Source organism: Pongo pygmaeus, chromosome 11 (assembly GCF_028885625.2).
Source record: "Pongo pygmaeus isolate AG05252 chromosome 11, NHGRI_mPonPyg2-v2.0_pri, whole genome shotgun sequence".
In the NCBI taxonomy this organism is placed as follows: domain Eukaryota; kingdom Metazoa; phylum Chordata; class Mammalia; order Primates; family Hominidae; genus Pongo; species Pongo pygmaeus.
The window spans coordinates 104,624,294-104,630,096 of record NC_072384.2 but is presented as its reverse complement, the minus strand read 5'-3'; the positions used below and the strand labels follow the sequence as shown (position 1 = coordinate 104,630,096).

The 5,803-nt window shown below is 43.0% G+C and overlaps 1 pseudogene; it reads right to left on the bottom strand.

Annotated features, from left to right (window-relative positions):
* Positions 1 to 2,533: 2,533 nt before the first annotated feature.
* On the bottom strand, positions 2,534 to 3,054 carry LOC129031961 (destrin-like; annotated as a pseudogene).
* Between the last annotated feature and the right edge of the window lie 2,749 nt (positions 3,055 to 5,803).

Here is a 5,803-nt window from a genome sequence, read left to right as displayed (position 1 = left end):
CCCTCCATCCTTTTGCCCTCCTTCTTTTGCCCTCTCTCCCTCTCTCCTTTCCCCCTCTTCTTCCTTCCTTCTTTCCTTCCTTCCCTCCTAACTTCCTTCCTTCCTTCCTTCCTCCTTTTCTTCCTTTCCCCCCAGGACATGAAGGAAGTTTGGGCAGTTTTTGATGGGGTAAGTCTATGTGGCAAGCAGTACCGTCTCCAGGCCACAAAGTTTGAATTAATCTGCTTCATTCAAACTTCAATACCCAGCCCAATGTCACTGTTCCTAGGATGCTTTCCCCAGCTCCCCCAGTTAGAATTAATCTCCCTTTCCTCCAGCCTCCTATCTATAACACATGGGCTTTGCTTTTATTCTAGAAGTTATGTTCACTTCTGATTCTCTGTACGTGTCCATGTGGTGAGGTGAATTGAAGCTTCTAACCTCCATTTCTTCCCCTCTCCTCCCTATCTGATCTGGGACAAGACACTAAGTCAGGCAGGGAATAAATCTGGTAATTAGTGAAAAGTGACTAGAAAGAATCCAAATGTATCAGGTAGATTATATGTGTAGTCCTCAGAAGAAAGATCATTATCATGGCAAAAATATTTAATATTACAAATCTATAAGTTAAAATATAATCAGCTCCAAGACACAGGGAAATGTCTCAATCCCGTTGGTATTCCCAGGGCTCAAGGTATTGACTAGCACAAAGTAGAAATCATGACTTTAGTGAGGGTTAAGAGGTCAAGTCGAGGATCTGGCTGCTCACATTTGAATTGTGGTTTAACTACCCTAACTACCATAGTGAAGCCAGTGTAATGCCCAAGTTACTTAACTTTTCTAAGCCTCATCTTCCTCTCTATTAAATAATCTAGAAGGAATTCCATAGAGTTTGTTTGTGAAAACAAAATGAGGCACTCCATGTAAAGGTTCTTAGCACACTGCCTAGCACAAGTAAAGGCTCACTAAGTGTTTGCTATTATTATTAAAATATCTGTACAAATGAGTATGTGTCAGCCTTAGCCATGCCTAGTTTCCTTTGCACACCTCAACCAGCTCTCCCAGCCAGGATGAATGGAAATGGCATTATCTTCTGAGCACCAATTGCCTTCCTGTTCCTGTCCCTTGTCTTTGAGAGGTGCCTTTACCTCAAACAGCTTCTTTGGCCCTGAACCACTTCTGCTTACAGCCATTGCTTACAATTTCACCATTTAAGGGTGTATTCATTTTTTATCTGGATTCACCTGAATAAAAATCCTGCAACATGGAGAAGGGAGTGCATGGAGTGGCCTGCTCTGGACTGCACATGCCCTTGGCATAACCATGGCTGTCAGATTGGCTTAGAAGTCCTGACATATGATGCCACATCTTCCATTATCTCTCCATTCCTGTAGCATTGAGTTTACTCCCACTACACTGTAGTAATTAGATAAATATCTGCTGGATACTCCCAGACTGCTGCGGGCAGTTTTGGTGATTTAGAAGGGATGTTACTAAGCCATCTGATTGGGGACAATGAAGTCCTAAGTCAGCTGACTGGGGGAAAGTTGGTCCTAAACCATACATCCCTCCAGAAATTACCTTTAAATTATGCATGTCTTTTCTCAGTTCTTGGGAGAAACCCAATGTGGTCTTTCCCATCTAAAGGCAAGAAACAGATAAGAACATATGGGGTTGTGTTTCTTCTTTTCTGTATCTGTGATCAAAGCAAGAACAATATCCCTGAAGTTCAGGGCTCAAGGGTTCTGGACTTTAGAATAAAATCTCTCTTTATAATTTTCTTCTTCAGGCATTTCCAAGGGAAAATCATTTATTCTTGGTACAAGTGAAAAACGTGTTTGGGTTTGACCTGCTTAATTCTCCCTAAGTTAAACTACATGTGAATAAAGAGGCTTTTAAAGCAGGTCCATGATACATTAAGAAACCAGAGCTCATTAAAGAAAAAGAAGTCCATGACAAGATTCCCTCCTGCCACCCTTTTGTAAAAACCCCATTTTAAAGATAATAAAAAAGTGATTTTTCAGTGTAATTTCACCCCTACTTGGGTGTAAAGGGCACAGAACCTTTCGAATGGCAAAAATTTTAAAATCCAGTGTCTTAAACACAAATGCAATCTCTTTCATTTCCTTTCTGGTGTAACAGTGCTTCTGAAATCTATTTTACTGGCATGAAGAAAGGGGTAGAGAAGACAATAAAAATCCTGTTTGTTATCACTAGAACACCATAGGAGTTCATTTGCTTCCTTCGAATTTACATACAACTTCCACTTAGTGATATCCCCTTTCTTTCTTCATGGTAGCTTTTATTTAATTCTATCGCCTTGCTGTTAGTATATACAAGGCTATACCCAGAAATTCCCAATCTTTTTTTTTTTAACTTTAGACTTTAGATTTATTTAGGACTGTTTGCATGTGTTTCTAGAATATTTACTCTAAAAAATGACAAGACAGCTCCCCCTCAGTGAGACCCTGACCTAAATATATATGCTTTATTTATATAGTGAAAGAATAACATTAAACATGGAAGCTCTCAATGTATGGCACTGAATGATGATCTACACAGGGCATCCTTCAAAGATTGCAGTTAAGGACCCATCTAGCTTTTCAGCAATATGAGCCCGATTGAGATCTTCTGGCCCATTCATGTTTATGCCTTAAAATTCCTTTTAGATTGCATCTTTGGAACTTGCGTAGCTCAGTTTACTTTTCATAGGTTCTATTTGGGTGCCCACATACAAAAAAATTTTTTTTAAAACCCACAAAAACCCATCAACTCTTCTTTTCTGGATTCCTTAGTTTCAAAATATGCATCATACAAAGCATAGCAGCAATCGTTTTCAGGAAGCATTCCCACAAAATTCTTGAAAGGACCAGTTGTGGTTACGCCAACATCTCCACCAAGATCTCTGTGCCTTCTTCTACCATGAAGCACTTTTTGCCTGCACTGAAACAAAAAAAATAAAAATAAAAATGACAGCCTTCTTCCTTTTCTTGATTTATTCTGGTGTGGAGCATTTCCAAACTTTCATGTCATAAAAAATGCAACATCATCACTAACTTGCACTCCTGAGGCCATCTTCTCTGCAGTAGTCGCAGGGTCGCAGGACGAGAGTCAGCGGGCACTGAGCATCCTCCTCAGGGCTGTGGACCAAATCTTACCGTGAAAGAATTTTCTGAGCCCTCCATGGTCGCTGACCTCTCATCCATGCCTGCCTGTTAAGTAGCTTCCCTATCCCAGGAATTTAGCCCCACCTAAAACCAACAGTATGTTTTAGAGTTAAGAATAAATGCAGCCAGGCGCAGTGGCTCACACCTGTAATCCCAGCAGTTTGGGAGGCCGGGGCAGGTGGATCACCTGAGGTCAGGAGTTTGAGACCAGCCTAGCCAACACAGTGGAACCCCATCTCTATTAAAAATGAGAAAATTAGCTGGGCATGGTGGCAGGTGCCTCTAACCCCAGATACTGGGGAGGCTGAGGCAGGAGAATTGCTTGAACCTGGGAGAAGGAGGCTGTGGTGAGCCAAAATCATGCCACTGCACTCCAGCCTGGGCAACAGAGCAAGACTCTGTCTCAAAAAAATAAAAATAATAATAAAATGCTCACATATATTATTTAACATCTCTGATCTTAAGACTATACTCTAATCAGAACTTATGGAAAGAGCATGGAATTTTGATTTAGAGATATGGAGGTTTGAATTTGTGACTTTATACAAACGGCTTCACCTTTCTAAGCCTCAGTGTCCCCATCTGTAAAATGGAGATGATGATACGGATGTACTGGTCAGGATTCTGGATTCCTTCTCTCTTCCTCCCTCTTCTGTCCTGTCATGCATGACTGTGAGGTGACTACTATCCTTCCAGGCATCTTGATCTTTCACACAGGCAAAAAGGAAGAGGGTAGGTAGCAGGCAAAGGGCACAAGCCAACTGAATCTGTCATTTCTTGTCTGAAAGCAATAGCTTTCCAGAGAGCCTTCCCCAGGGAATTCACACCTACTACTCATTGGCCTGAGTTGAAGCACAGGGTCTCCCATAGCTCTGAGGAAGCCCAGGAAATCAAGTTTGTTTAGTTGGGATATTGTCCATCTGAACAAAAGCAGGCTGCTATGCGTTTGGGGCAATAAACGGGAAGACGGATCCTGGAGGCCATGGCAGTGTTTACATCGGTCTACTGCACAGCATCGTTGTGAGCATTACATGAGACATTTATGTAGAATGCCTAATGCATCCAAGGAGCTTGTTAACAGGCCGCTTCACAACACGACTTTGATGGGACCACATCCCTCACGTGGCCGTGAGTGTGGATGTTCAGGAAGAAAACCAAATCCATACTGATGGATTCTACAGGGGACTATGACATCTTCTGTCAACACTCTTGACCTGTATTCCCAGACCCGAGGAGACTCATGTTCAGGGTGGTTAAGCCTCTCTCCCTGAGGCCACTCCCACGGGTGAGGAAACAGTGGGTCTGCCGAGACCTCAGCTGGTTTCAGAGCCCCGCACCATCCTCTGAGCTCGCCTACTTCTGAATATAATAATATGTTGATAAAATACCTTGTCAAGCTCCACAGTGTTCCCTGCCACACGGTCTTATTACACTTCTGCTTCATAATTAAAATTGAAAGAACACAAGCCCACTGGACCTGTCGTTAGCATGTGGAGTGGCTGCCACGGAAGGGACGTCACGTTTGATTTCTAGGCCTGGCCCCACATGCTGGCAGGGGCCCGGGGCATTTGTTCACCATGGCGATTCAACCTCCTCCAATTTCTTACCAAGCAAATGTGTGTGCGTGAGGTGCCATTTTTTTGCTCTTGCTGGCGAGTTGTAGGATAGAAGCCCTGTGACGGAACAGCGGGGAGGGGGAAGAGACTTGCAAGAAGGGAATAACCTGAGAAAGACACAAAACTAGAATCTCACACACTGGTAAGAAAAATGGAGCCCTTCAGGCATTCCCATGCTATTCACACAGAGTAGGACATATTCACAGTATCTTACAGCTTACGTTTCTGAAATATCCCAAGAGCTGGGAAACAGCAGAAAAATACACATGTATACATATGGCGGTGGGGGGCCTCTCTATTTCTGGCATAAATCTTGTATCATTGGGACATAAATCAACCTTCTGGGATTACAACCTATAACTCAAGCATGAAGCTACCAACCCCCCGCACCAAATTTGGCTAGATACTGCCCACCCCTAGGAAGAAAGAGAAAGCTGAAGTCTCCTGCATTCAACCACAGCTTCCTGTCCTTCCAAGACCCCGAAGAGAGTCAAAATCTAGTTAGTCTTTTCAAATGACAGTGAAACCCTGCCACAGCTGATGGAAACCAAGCCATGTCCTCTGTAGGCCCTGCTCTGTTGCAGCCTGTGCAGGAGGAAGGGTGGGCCGATGGGACAATTCGTAGAGAAAACTTCAAGTGGAAAATCTTTTATACCCTCCAACACAGTATCTGGCTGAAAGCCAGATTCAGGTGCCAGAAATGGCTCTGTGGGTGGCAGCAAAGAGTGCAATCTAGAGGCAGGGAAGACATCAGAGATGGTTTACGCAACACGTTATTAGTCTAGGCTATTCTTGTATCAAGTGACAGAAGCTGTATTCAAACTGATCTTAAGGAAGTTAAATAAATAAGTAAATAACTAAATAAGTAATTTTAAAAGGGATTTGTTACCCCTGTAACTGGAAACTACAAAGGAAGACTCAAACGCTTTAGGCAGCTGGGTCCATGGGCTCAAATGGATTTGTTTTTCTCTCCATCTCTTGACTCTGCTAACCCCTACCTAGCCTTATTGTCAGCTGAGCTGTCTCCACAAGACAGACACT